Source organism: Ictidomys tridecemlineatus, chromosome 5 (genome assembly GCF_052094955.1).
Source record: "Ictidomys tridecemlineatus isolate mIctTri1 chromosome 5, mIctTri1.hap1, whole genome shotgun sequence".
Taxonomy (NCBI): domain Eukaryota; kingdom Metazoa; phylum Chordata; class Mammalia; order Rodentia; family Sciuridae; genus Ictidomys; species Ictidomys tridecemlineatus.
In genome coordinates this window covers 123,763,482-123,777,137 of record NC_135481.1, presented here as the reverse complement: position 1 = coordinate 123,777,137, position 13,656 = coordinate 123,763,482, and the positions used below count along the sequence as shown (strand labels likewise).

General features: G+C 56.7%; 1 long non-coding RNA gene across 1 annotated transcript; it reads right to left on the bottom strand.

Moving 5' to 3' along the window:
• Window positions 1–1,262: 1,262 nt before the first annotated feature.
• Window positions 1,263–13,621, bottom strand: LOC144377976 (uncharacterized). The gene is made up of 2 exons (XR_013439361.1): window positions 13,332–13,621; window positions 1,263–11,415 (listed from the first exon to the last, which is right to left on the bottom strand). It is a non-coding gene; the product is annotated as an uncharacterized LOC144377976 (long non-coding RNA).
• Window positions 13,622–13,656: the final 35 nt, after the last annotated feature.

Here is a 13,656-nt window from a genome sequence, read left to right as displayed (position 1 = left end):
GGGTGTGGCCCTCAGGGATCCCTTCTTCATGCAGCTTTTCCACCTGGTGCTGACCCTGGGGGGAGCTTCCGCAGAGAAGCCAGGTGGCGAGGCTGACACAAGATGGCTGGGAGGCTGCCCGGGCCCCAAGCCCATGGTCACCAGCTTCATTATTCCAATGGCCCCAGGTCACTCCCTTTCCTAACTAGAGGTCTTCGGGTGGTCAAAGGGCCTCCACCCAAGGCTGGCTCTGGATGAGGTCAGGAGATGGGCCTGAGCAGGCCCCACCGTGTCCATGCAGGGCAGAAGGCTTTGCATTGGGTGTGGTGGGCTCAGAGCTCAGCTCTCTTGTTTTTTAATTAGAAATTGTTATGGATTTTTGATTGACCTTTCGGTCTGCGATCCATTTTGAGTTGGTTTTGCATATGGTGAGTGCTGTGGACCACAGGTCTTTTTACTTCACACGGATACTCACTTGTTATGGGCTGTGTGCTAGAAGTCTCCTTTCTCCGCTCTGTACCTTTACACGCTTGTTAGAAGTCACACGATCTGCACGCCCATAATCCCAGCTGTTCTGGAGGCTGAGGCAGGAGGATCGCCAGCTCAAAGCCAGCCTCAGAAACTTAGCAACTTAGTGAGGCCCTAAGCAACTTAGCAACACCCTGTCTCTAAACAAAATATAAAAAAGGGCTGAGAATGTGGCTCAGTGGCTAAGCATCCCCTGGTTCAATCTCCAGTACAAAAAAAAAACAAAGTCACATGATCTTTTTGACTTTGTGACAATAGCACATTATTCTGATTACTTTAGCTTTATCATAAGTCTTGACGTAATCTTTTTCCTCTTTCTTTTTTTTTTTCCTTTTTCTTTTGAGATAGGGTCTCAAAAGAAGGCTGGCCTTGAACTTGCAACTGGGATCGTAGCAACTGCCTCAAGTCTTGAAATCAGATTCTGGATTCTTTTCCAAGGCTGTTCAGGCCACTCTAGGGCCCCGATATCTCTGTGTGAATTTCAGAGTCAGCTTGCTAATCTGTGCCCAGGAAAACTACTGAGGTCTGGTTGGTTTTTGATTTTTAATTTTGAAACAATTAGGAAGTTACAAAAGGAGTGCAGGGGCTTGTCTGGCCACCGTGCTGCCCTCCTGGTGGGGCGCGCACAGCTGCCACGCCTGGCCAAAAAGAGACGGTCACCACCTCCAGGCCATGCAGATTGAGCAGCTCTGGTTGCCCTTGTTTTCTGGGATGTGTCGTGCATGATTCTATATACACACACGCACACACATATATGTATTTCTAGTTGTCAATGGGCCTTTATTTTATTTATTTACATGTGGTGCTGAGAATCAATAATAGGTAAGCACTCTACCGCTGAGCCCAGCCCCAGCCCCAATTCTATAGCTTTTGACACACACACAGAGCTGTAAACCACCCCATGGCCAAGACTGATGTACAGATGGGCAAGATGCCCCCGGGGGACATGACTCTACAGTCTTGTCATTTCAGCAACCTGCCCTCCAGGTTACTGTGAGCACACAGTTCACCCTCTCATTTCTGAGCAACACTCCATGGTGTACATCTACCAGAGTTTGTTTAGCCACTCCCCCTGCAAAAGACACGGGTTGGTTCTAGTTTGGGGTCTGTGGAAAAAGCCACCGTGGGACTGGTGTGGCTCAGGGCAGAGCACTTGCCTTGCACACGCAAAGCCCCGGGCTCTGTTCCCGGCACCCCAGAGCAAAATCAAAACTGTCAACAAATAAAGCTGCTCCCACGGCGGGCGGCGTATGGGTGCTCGTGTGAATGTGTGTTTTCACCTCTGTGGAGCAAAGGCCCCGCACGCAGTGCTGGGCTGTGGGGAGTGTGTGTTCCTCTTAATTAAGTGAAATTGACTTTTGGAGTGGTTTAGGTTCACAATGAATTTGAACTCTAAGACTAGAACTTCGTAGGCCCCAGTCCCAGCCCCACTCAGCCTCCTGTTCTCCTGCCAGGGTAGTCCCTTCGTGACGGCTTGTGACGGCCAACTCGGGAAGGCACATCACCACCCAGAGCCACCCTCCTCTCACATCCCCTATGCATTTGGGCAGATGCAGAGTGGCTTGTGTCCAGGCTGGCTGCCTGAGGTGCTTCTGTGCCCCGCCTGGATGTCCTCCTGCCTCTGGCCCCTGTGCCCCGCCTGGCTGTCCTCCTGGCCATCCTCCTGCCTCTGGCCCAGAGCCATCCTCTTCTCCTGTCCTGCCTTTTCCAGAGGCTGTGGGTGGGCGCAGTCAGGAGCAGCCCTTCCACGTCACTGGTGTCTCCAGCATCTGCACAACACAGTCTGCACGCACCACGGTGTCAGGCGGGGGGGGGGCTGGCCTGCATCCTGGTGGGAACTGTCAACAAAGTCCTGTGAACATCAGTGTGCAGGCTTTTGTGGGCGTGGGTTCAGTTTGGATAAATACTGTCAGAAATACCTGGTGCAGCAAGGAATCAAGCCCGTGCTGGGAAGTGGCCCAGCAAGGCAAACCTTTCCCAACCTGGCTCACGAGCACACCTGGGCGGAGTGCGCCCGCTGTGTCCCCAGACCGCTCAGCCCCAGCTCTGATGGGGGAGCTGGGGCTACACCTACACAACTGGCTAGATCTAATTGGGGCGGGAAAGGGAGGGGCTGTAGTTAAAATGACTGGATGTGACATCACAGTCAAGGCTGGACGCTGTATTCCGAATATGGACCACTGGGCTTCCTAGTTCTCACAAACCCCCTTTACACCTTTGGGGCTCACTTTCCTTTGTTCTTGCGCCCTTTGGTCCTGCCCTGCATCCTAGACATACTGGCTTGTTGAGGTGGCAATTGCCTATAATAATGAGTCCTCCCCTTTTAGCAATTCAGATAGCGTCTGGTGACGAGGAGCACTTTCCAGATCAACTGAAGCTTGTCTTTTTTCCGGTCTGGATTGAGACAAGTCACCAGCTGGCGTGATGAAGTACCGACTCCAGGAGGGGAGTCTGAGCAGCAGCTCATGACAATCACACCAGCCAAAAAGGGCACAGATCTGTCTCAGATTGACTCAGAACAAACTTGTGGCCTGACAGAGCCTTTTGTGATATTGATCAGGACTTCCCGTATGAAGACCCTTCCTTTATCACCTCCCAGTTTTACTTGCTTTCGGGAGGGCTGACGCAAATGTCCATCTCTGTTACATTAAAAGAACTGCTGCTTTTCTTCTAAATGCCCAAGTATGGCTGTGCTTGGGTCAGACTCTCCTGCCAGGTGGTCAAGTTGACCTTGTTCCCATCTACTCTTAGGGTCAGCGGAGATTCCTCAGAGTCCACTCTTGGGGACCTCTGAGAAGCCTCCTGGCTCCTTCAGTTTTCCTCTACCAGCTGTGCCGTCTGCCAGGATGGGTCAGGGCCTTGCTGACCCATCAGGGCACTTCCCTCTCCAATGACCCTCCTCTTGGCAGAACGTGCACTGGGCGGCTTCCTGTTCTCTGGGGTCCTCATGATCCCCCTGATCAGAAGGTTGGATGACTCACCTGAGTTACAGGACCCTTTTAGGGGTCCCATCAATCCCTGGGTCCTTGCTGACCTTAGCAGGCAAGGGCCAAAATATTGGCTGCCTTTTCCTTAGCCCTTTTTCTTCCTTGACTTTGGTCTCCAAGTTTTGGGATTAAACATCCAGCAGGTCAGTTTCACCAGCCTTGAAGTAGGAGCACTGGGTTTTAATTTCAGTGTCTGTAATTAATTGGGGTTAACATTAGTACTGGAAGTCAGCATTATACCGTGTCCTGTAGCGATGGCTTATTGTCTCAAATTAACTCAGGTCATTCTATCTGATGCAATGCTACTTCAAAACACTAACTGGCAACATTTATAAAGTTTTACAAGGAAAATACAAAATTGAATTAACTAGAACAAAAATATTCAGGTTTTTAAAAAAATTTTGGTTGTAGATGGACACAACTGCTTTATTTATTTATTTTTATGTGGTACTGAGGATCGAACTCAGTGCCTCACACACGAGAGGCAAGCGCTCTACCACAGAGCAGCAGCCCCAGCCCAATATTCAGGTTTCATAATAGATATGCACCAAAAAATATAATTTTTATGATCCCAAACCATTACCTAGTTATGTATTATATCCACTCTTCATTTTGAGACCACAGTAATCTTTACAACAGCAAAAAAAAAAAAAAAAGAAATCCTGTCTTTGAACATAACTTTAAATGCGCCTAATTCCAGCCTACTGCAGAGCCATCCTCCCTGAGTAGGCAAGAGGCAGAGCCAGGAGAGACAGGGCTCTTGACCACCTCAGGTAAAGTGCTTTGCTTCTGAAGCTGGCCACTGGAGAGGGAAGTGTCCCTCAGGGGTCAGCAAGACCGTGACACATCCTGGCAGATGGCTCGGCTGGTGGAGGAAAACTGAAGGAGCTAGTTAAATATCACTTTACAAAGTCCCCACATCCTATTTTCTGAAACTTTCTGAATATCAGTAAACATAATACAACAAACAGTACACCTGAAGCATACATCAAACAGGAAAGCTGAGGGAGTTCTTAAGCAAACCAAACTCTCCTTATCACCTTCCAAAAATATATTTAAATTCCCATCCTAGTGTCAAGAGTTGCCAACAGTTTGCTTTATCCATGTACAAAACATTAAGTGGCATCAATACCAACTAAATCATTGCAATTCATTTGTCTATAAATCTGAAAGAGACATTGCGACAGACATTTTAGTTTGGCAACACCAATGTGGTAAAATGCTCTCCTAAGCTTTGCATTTTAAAAGGCTTGCATACTTAAAGAACATAATACTTCTAACACATGGAGAAACCAGTAATGATTAGGTTTGAAACCAGATGTCCTCATTAACTAAGTATAACTTTTATATTAAAACTTAGAAGAGGCTCGAACAGTTCTCAGATGTATACATAACAGTTGCTTATGTAACAGTTATGGAGTAAGCACTTAACAGACTTTAAAACCCACCTGGTCCCTTTAAGACATGTTTTCCCTAAGTAATAAAACCTAACAGATGCAAGAAAATATCTTGGTAGATGAGAGTAGATCAACGTTTTAAGGAGCCGCTGGTGTTTCTAAACATGAAGAATTTGCATATATAAGGCCAACCTTAGGAAAAACCCTTGGATAACTCACTGGCCACACCTCGCCGTGACCTCCGGGGAGTGGCAGGTGGTGAGGAGCAGCTCTCCGTGTGCTCTCTTGCCGTCTGCACATCAGTGAGGCCTCTGTCGGGGTCGGTCCCTCTGGCTGCAACCGGCATGGTTAAGCCGTCAGGTTCTTCGTGTATTGGGGATAGTCCCTGTCGAACGTGTCTTGTGCAGGCACGTCCCCTGGCCTGTGGCTCGCCTCCTCATTCCTTGGCAGGGTCTTTTCACAGAGCAGGAGTTTCCACCTTCCATGAAGCTCTGCCCTTTGCTGGAGCTTCCTGGGTCTGTGGTCTGGTGTCCAGAGCTGACCGGGGACTCTGTTCCTGCTTCCAGTGGTTTGTGGGCCCTTTCTGTCCTCCTCCGCCCAACCCTGCGGGGTGCCTTTGGTGGCTGCCCCTCTGTTCCTGGGTGCCCTGTCCCATCTCCCTTCTCTTGACTTCCGAGCCTGCTGTCAGACCCTCAAGCAGAGACCCTTCCCCCAGCCGTCCAGCCGCCAGCCGTGGGCCTTCTGCCTTCCGCCATGGTGCTGCATGGGGTGCTGCCTGCCTTGCCCACCAAGACCGCAGCTCCTCCCTCCCAGGTACCGACGTCCCTGGACTGAGGGCTGTGGTGCTCCCTGGCCACTCTGTCCCTCTGAGCTGTGCTTTGCTGTCACTGTGTGTCATTCTGCATTCAAAGCTGGGTGTGACGGCAGGTGAGAGAGTCTCTCGCCCTGGGTGGTCAGTGGTGTGGCAGAGGTGTGGAGCGGGGCAGTGTCCCCCTACGGAGCCTGTGCCTGGCTTCTCATCAGTGCCCCTGGGTGGGCGGGGGCTGGGCCTGCCCCTTTCCCAGGTCGGGTGGGCTCTAGGACAGCTGCAGGTCAGACCTGAGGGTGCCTCATGCTGGAAGCCCCAGGGTAACCCCAGTGTTCACAGTGAGGACCCGGCCCAGCTCCTGCAGGGGGCTGCACTCGGTCACAGGGGTGCGGCCAGCCCTCTGTGACCGGCCCCCGTGTGTGCAGTGAGCCTCTAGCAGGGTGTCCGTGGCCAAGGGCTTTCCTTCCCACCCAGCGCCCCGGAGCCTGGCTGCGTCCTGACTCTACCTGACGGTGGCCACTCCAGCTCTGGGGATAGCAGCATGCCCTCCTGCGTGTGACTTCAGCATCTCACTTGCTGTGGGGATGGAGGGACATTCTGAGGTCCTTGCAAGCTGGACCAGGGGAGCAGTCCCAGTGTGACTTTCAGGAAGCCCTGGGACTGGCTTGCTGAGCAGCTGAGGAATTCCAGCCGGGAGGTGAGGTGACACCTGGAGGAAGCAGCCTGTGCCCCTGAACACGCCGCCTGTGTGTTGGCCTGGGGAGGCCCTCAGTGACCCTCCATTGCTGATTTTGATTTTTACTTATGTGTTATTTTAATTGTCTTGGGGATTGAATCCAGGGGCGTTTTACCATATCCCCCACCTTTTTATTTTTTATTTTGAGACAGAATCTTGCTAAGTTGCTTGGGCTGGCCTCCAACTTGGGATCCTCCTGCCTCAGCCTCCCAGGACTTCAGGAGTGTGCCACTGCTCCTGGCTAACGGTTTCCTCTTTCAGTGCTGGGACTCAGACCCGGGGCCTGTGCCTGTCAGGCGAGCCCTCTGCCACTGTGCTTTGGTCTAAGATTAATTGCTTTTTTCCAGTTGTGAAGTAGGACTTGTTCATCGGGGAGCGTTTTGAAAGACAGAGGGACAGGGAGGCGGGGGCGGGGGTGCCATCTTGCCGCTGGAGCCTCCAGGTCGGCCTTGGGGTCTGGAGCCTACTTTCTGCTCTCTTGTTCCTGCGCATCCTCACAAGGTCAGAGGGCGGCAATCACAGAGCCCTCTCACCAGGTCTCGGCAGGGTCTGTGCTTGGTGACTCTGCTCGCAGGCTGGCCTGTCCTTTGTCAGGTCTACCTTGAGTACTTCTGGCTTCCTGATGCCTTTGTGAGTGTCTTTCCAACTTTAGTTCCCGGGGTTTCCCCGCGCTCTCCTGCAGTGAATCCTGGAGCGCATTGTCTCTGCTGACCACAGCCTCCCCAGGTCCTGGGCTCTGTCTCAGCCTCTGCCTCCTAGAGGGGCGCTGCAGTGAGCTGCTGCCTGCGCCATCCAGCAGTCTCTGCTCAGCTCCTGGACGTGAGCTTGCGGGTGGCCCTGCCAGGCTGCTTCCAAGGGAGCGGCTGCCTCGGCCCCCAGCAGGGTGCTGGGTGGCCTCTGTGGAGGCTCTGGGTCCTGTCACAGCTGCTGACAAGCCAGCAGCCTCCTCTGGGCCTTCGGAGGAGCCCTGGGTGGCCCGAGTGCCAGCGGAGCAGAGGGGGCAGATGGCTCCCACCCTCCTCACTCCCTAGCCGTCCCTGGACGCACCCAGCCCTTGCCCTGGGGGTCACATCCATCCACAACCTCCCAGCCCCTGTGGCACAAGGCCCAGGGAAGAGCCAGGGCCTGCCACAGCAGCCCATGGAGTGGCCCTCATTGCCAAGCAGGAGGGCCCAGGGACACCCAGCCAGGGCTGGCCCACGTGAGGCCCTGGCTGGGTGGTTCCGTGCCCTCCAACCCTGCTTCCTCCACCTCCCCCTTCTGAAACCTGAAAACCCTCCCTTCCCTGGCCACCTCTTGCCCCCCAGACAGCCTCCTGCTGCCCCCCAACAGCTGGGCTGCCTAGTGCTCCATGAGTCAGCCCTAGTGCCCCTCCAGGCCCTGCCGGGCCCAGCACCCCCTGCTCTGGCACCACCGCACCTCCCGGCCAGGGGGCTCACCATTGCCTCCCTGGAGCCCAAGGTCCAGGCAGGGCCCGGCTAGCCCTGGGCGCTCTGTGGGGAAGCCGGGGCTGAGGCCAGACCCCAGCAGGAGCCTTGGGACACGTGAAGGAACCCGGATGTCTAACTGCTGCTGTCCCCGGCTTGTGCCCTGTCGGGGGCCAGAGTTCCCTCTGTCCCCTGGCTTGTGCCCTGTCGGGGGCCAGGAAGCTGTCAGTGACCAGCGTCTCTCCTTGCTGGACTGCTTCCACGTGCTCTTGTCATTTCAGTCCCAAGTGTCACTTTGCGGAATGGGACCTTCTGAGCTCCTGCCGTCCCTCAGCCCGACTTGCTGTGCAGGAGACGGCCAGCTCCACTCTGTTCCAGCTTGGGACCCAGGTGTCCCCAAAGGCCATGTCCCCAGCCTGTGGCACTGCTGGGAGGAGGTGGAACCTTAGGGCGCGGGGCCTGGTGGGAGGAAGCAGGTCACTGGGGGCGTGCCCTTGATGGCGTGCTGGGACCCTGGGCACCAGGAGGTGAGCGGCTGTGCTCCACCAGGAGGTCCCCGCGGTCCTCGTCATGATGCTCTGCCTCCCACAGGCCCCAAACAACCAGCCCAGTCCCCCGGGCCGGAACCTGAGACAGCCAGAGCAGACCTTTCCTCCTGACGGGCGGCTTTCCTCAGGTCTTTGTCCAGACCAGAAAGCCCATGCGGACGTCTCCTCGCTGTGGGTCGACTCTTCTGCCCGTGAGGCCGCAGGGTTATGCAGGCCCGCCTCTGGCTGTGCCGGCTCCCTCCTTCCTCCTGCACCACAGGACCCGAGAGTCCCAGGCTCCCGAGCCAAGGGGATCCAGGTGGGCTCTGTCCCCAGAGGCCCCAGTGCAGGTCTGGAATGCAGGAGCAGGGAAGAACCAGGCTGCTTTCCCGGGAGTGGCAGTGAGGCTGCAGGGACGCGGGCTCCAAGGCTGTGAGGTCTGCAGGGCAGGGGCATCATGGCCAATGGGGCGTGGCTGTCGGCAGGGATCCTGCAGCTTCCCCCATCGGGGGTCTCTGGGTGGCACTGCCAGCCCCCTTTGTGCTCTGTACAAAAAACATCGGGTGGCTTCTGTTGGGCCACATGGGGTAGCTTCCATTTCCTGTCTGCACCAGGCCGAGACAGGGATGAGCACCAGGTACACACCCAGGAAAAGCCCCACGGGTGAGGGGCTGTACCACTGTATTGGTCCCCATGCTGAGGCTCACCAGGGTGCACTGGCCAAGGGGGTACTGAGGTTTCCTCCCGGGCATGATGGGCATCCCCAGGGAGAGGCTCAGCCAGGACCGTGGCTTCCTGCTGGCTGGGGGGCTGGACAGGGGCGTGTCGGCACAGGCTGTGGCCTGGGGCTCTGGCTTCCCATGGGGCCCAGCTGCAGGTCTCTCAGGTGCAGGGCCAGAGGGTCAGGGGAGAGCGGGAAGCCGTCAGCAGGCTTCAGAGGGGGAGTGGAGCCCATGTTTCAGATGCCCACACGGACTCTATCCTTCCCTTCCCAGGTCGCAGGGCCAGCTTGTGAAGCCCAGACTGGCCAGCATGGAGGGAGCTTCCTCTGGGCCAGAGAACAGGAGCAGCGGGGGGACCGAGCCCACAGCCCCACTCCTGCACTGGTGCACTGAGAGAAGCCACAGACGGGAAAGCAGGAGGGGAGGCTGGGTTGTCCTTTCCAAGCACAGAAATTTTCTGGGGATTCTGGTGACACCGCCTACACTCTTTTTAAGGCCCTTTCTGGTTGTTGCCATGGTGATTGTCAACTGTCATGGTGGGAGAGGATGGGGATTTTATCAGGGAGATGCAGGACCAGCATGGCTTCAGGATGGGCTTCATGTTTCAAGGTCTGAGCTGAGGCTGGCTGCTTGATTCTGGGGAGCAGGAGGTGTGGTTGGTGCACTGTGCAAGCCTCCCACAGATTGGCGAAGGAGCAGGTTGGACTGCAGAGGCCCTCTGACAGGGAGGCTTGGCCTCTGTCCTCAGTGTCCTTCATCTTGATCTGGGCTGGCACTCATTGGCTGGGCTCCAAGGCAGGAGCGACCTCACTCTAATGGAGAGGGACTGAGAGCTGGCTGTGCTGACCTGAGTACCCCAGGTCACTCCCTGTGGGCTTCTGAATGAAGCGCTGCAGGGGAGCAGACAGGGGCCTCGCCCTGCACCCGGGCAGCGTCCATGCTGCTCCAGCCACCGTCCCCGGTGTTTGGCTCCTTCTGCTGAGTGTGTGAAGCTGTGCCTGTACCAGGACTTGGTTCCTTTCCATTGCCATGTTGTGTTCCACTGAAGGGGCCCACACTAGGTTATCACCAGGGGAGGGACAAGCAGGTGATCACACACAGAGGTGCGTGAACCTTGGTGGACAAGTGCTGGGGACGGTGGCCTCACTCCTCTGGGGTGGGACCTGCTGGGCCCGAGGGTCTGGTGCGTCTGCTGGCATCTCCAGCTGCTCGACTTCTCCAGAGCAGTGCTGCACCGTCCCCACGACCTTCCCAGCCTGGCTGTGGGTGAGGACAGCCACCCTGCGGCTGTGGCCCCTTGTGCTGGTTGCCGTCTGCACTTGGCTGTCCCTCAGCGTTCTGAGCACTTTCAAAAGCACCTGGACATGTCCTTTGGAGAAACTTCCATTCAGATCTTTTGGCCACTCTCAATGGGTTGCTTTTTACCCTTGGGTCTTGGCACACGCATGCAGGTCCTGAACAGTCTCTGCCCCTCCCGGGCTGCCATCCTGCTGGACATCGAGAGGCCGGGAGCGTAGGGGGTCATTTCTGGACTCCTGGCTCCACTCTGTTGATCTGCTTGTCTGTCTTCCTCTGTGCCCGAGTTTTGCGGTGGGTCTTGACCTCAGGACCCGGAGGCCTCTGGCTCGATCCATCTCACTTTGGCTACTTGGGGTACTTTCTGTCTAACTGATAAACAAGACATCAAAGCTGTCCACATTGACAGGGTTCAGGTGATGCTGGGGTACCTTCAGGTGGCATTTTACATGAGTTTTAGGATCAGCTTGTCAGTTTCTGAAACACACAAACAATGAGCCGCACCCAGCTGGATTCTGGCAGCGCCTGCTGGGAGGGAGTTGGCTGAGCTTGGGGACTGTGGTGACAGGAGCGGTCCCAGGCTGTCCAGCACAGAGATGTGCGGTGCCTTCTTCCACTCTGGGACGACCTGCTCCGGTTCTCCCTGTCCACCCCGCCAGGCCCAGTGCCTGAGGCCTCGCCCTGGCGCTGGGCGTGGCCTGTGCACCCTGCTGTTGAGGGAGCCTGGAGGAAGTGACCGCGCATGTTGGACAGGGCATGGGTCTCGGGAGTGCTGAGGAAGTGGGGCTGTTCCTACCGCTGCTGAGTGCAGATAAGGATGACCATGGGCACGGTGGACTCCCGCCGACACCTGTGAGGAAATTCAGGCACAGCGTGGCCAGGGAAGAGCTCCTGGGGTGGTTCTGACACCTGCCTGGCCGCCCCGCACTGACCGAGGACAGCTGGCTGCAGGCAGGAGAAGCATCATCAGGTCACACAGGCGGCAGTCATCAGTGAGAAGAGTGGGACCTGGAGATTCAGAAAGAGGACATTAGGTGGGTGATGACCTTGAACTCCCAGCTGCCCTCCAGATGTCCTGGACAGCAAGCAGCCCCCCGGCTCCGACCTCCTTCACTCAGAGGTGTGTAAGGAATCAGCTTTCCCGGGGGGGCGTTCTGCCTTTGCCCTCAGAGCCTGGCTGGTGATTTCTAGGTGCTTGTGATGTCCTGCCTGATGGGGGGGTCTTTGTTCCTTGGGGACCTGGGGCTGCACCTGGTGGTCTACGCTGGCAACGTGATTTACCTAGTATCTTCTTGGGCTCAGGAAGGGCCACTAGCCACAGAACCCCAGTAGATTCTCTGGACACTGAGACTCTGGTGAGCTTCCCTGGCCACCATGACCCATCCGGCTGTCCCCCACAACTGGAAGCCTGAGCCTGTGACTCCACTGCTGCCCCAGGCTCTCTCCCCATGGCTGCTCCCACGGTGGTAGACCCCGAGTGTGCGCCAGCTCTCAGGGGTGCCTTGGGTCCTCCTGGTGAACCAGCCACCTCCAGGTGGCCCCTTGGGATGCACCCCTTACTTCACATCCACTGTGCCAAGAGTGCCAGGTGCGGGTCTCAGGAGTCACCCTCTCCCAGCCCTGTGCCCCTCGCCACCTCGGCTGTGCTTCAGAGCCCCTGCCCTGCCCCACCCTGGAGCACCTAACAGGTCCACCCTAACCGAGCGGCTGAGGCCTGTGTGTGGGAACGGCTCTGGGGCCTCCTCCAAGGACCTGGCCCCTCACGAGGGCTCTCCCAGTGGGGCATAGCCTTCAGCCCACAGTGGCTTCCAAGCCTGGGGTCTGGGAAGGGGTCAGTACAGGTCATGCAGGAGGGTGTCCTCACCAAGCCAGCTGGGCTCCAGCCAGGAGGGCTCCCTGGTTCTGCATCTGCAGCCCGCACTGACAGATGGAGGGTTGGCCCCTCTCTGGTGCAGTGGGCCCCTCCGTCTTCTTGTCCCAGGCTGGCTGGAGCCTGCTCCCCAGGAGAGCAGAGCAGAGGCCCCCCACTCCCTGCAAACGCATCCTCTTGGGTAGCGCTGGTCACCAGGTTGGTACCTGCTCAGGGGAGGCTCGGGCTGGCTGTGCAGCAGGCCACCCAGCACCTCTACAGCCTGTGGATGCTCCCCTCAGGGAGTGGACCTTAGCTCCTCTCCCCTTAAGCAGGGCTGACTGCAGAGCCGGCCTCAGGGATAGCTCGTGTGACAAGCTTTGCAAGTGCATACACCGCGTGCCAGTTCTGAGGACTGCTGCTGTCACACCGCCCCTTGGACAGTTAGAAGCCCAGAGCAGGTTACAGGCTCCTGAGGGTGGGAGCTGAGGGCACCCCACCCCTTCCAGTCACCAATCACACGTGCAAATTCCACGCCTCTGTGTTGGGAGGAGAGCCCCTGACCGGGCCTGCCCAGGTGGTTCTGGTCTCCGAGTGTCCTGGGAGCAGTCACTGCACAGTGCACAGGTGGGTCCCTCAGCCCTGGTCACCCTGGACGCTGGGCTGGGATCCCAGGCACCTGCGCCGACTGCAAGTGCGTGAACTCAACCTCAGCCCTCCAGGCCCCGCCCGGGGACACACTGTAGCCCTGACGGTGTCACCTGGCCACCCTAGATCTCCAGCGCCTCCAGGTGCACCTGGGCCCCACAGCTCTGCCCTGTGGCTGCAATATCTGTTGATCCATGTCCGGTGCCTTCCCTTCTCCGGCTTCCCGCCTTCCCTCCTCCTCTAACACCCAGCACACAGAAGTAGACACCGCCCGGTGCCATTGCTCAGGGGACAACAGCCTTTAACCCTGGGTTAAAGACAGGTCCACTCTCTCTCTGACTGTGGCCAGCCCCCCCAGTGGGAAAGCACCAGGTCACAGACCTATCTTTTGGTCCCAGCCATGGGTAGGTATGATGGCAGGACCCACCTGTGCGCAGCGTTTCTGAGGGACGGCTGTACCACCGCGTTTGAAGACACTGGTGGGGGGGGCCAAGTGGCTCTGCACTCAGAGCTCAGCGGGGGGACGGGGTTCCCAACAGCAGGAGTGGGTGGGGTGCCCACAAGGAGCAAAAGCATGGGACATCATCTGTGCCCCCTGCTGGCAGAGCAGGCTGCTCTAGCTGTGTGCCTACGGTAGCTTTCGCTGACATGTTTTTAAGCTTTAAATGGTTGAATCTGTGAATTTTTCCATTTCATATGTTGCGAATTTTCTTCTTTGAATTCAGAGTTAGCGGTGTCCTTTGCTGAATTGA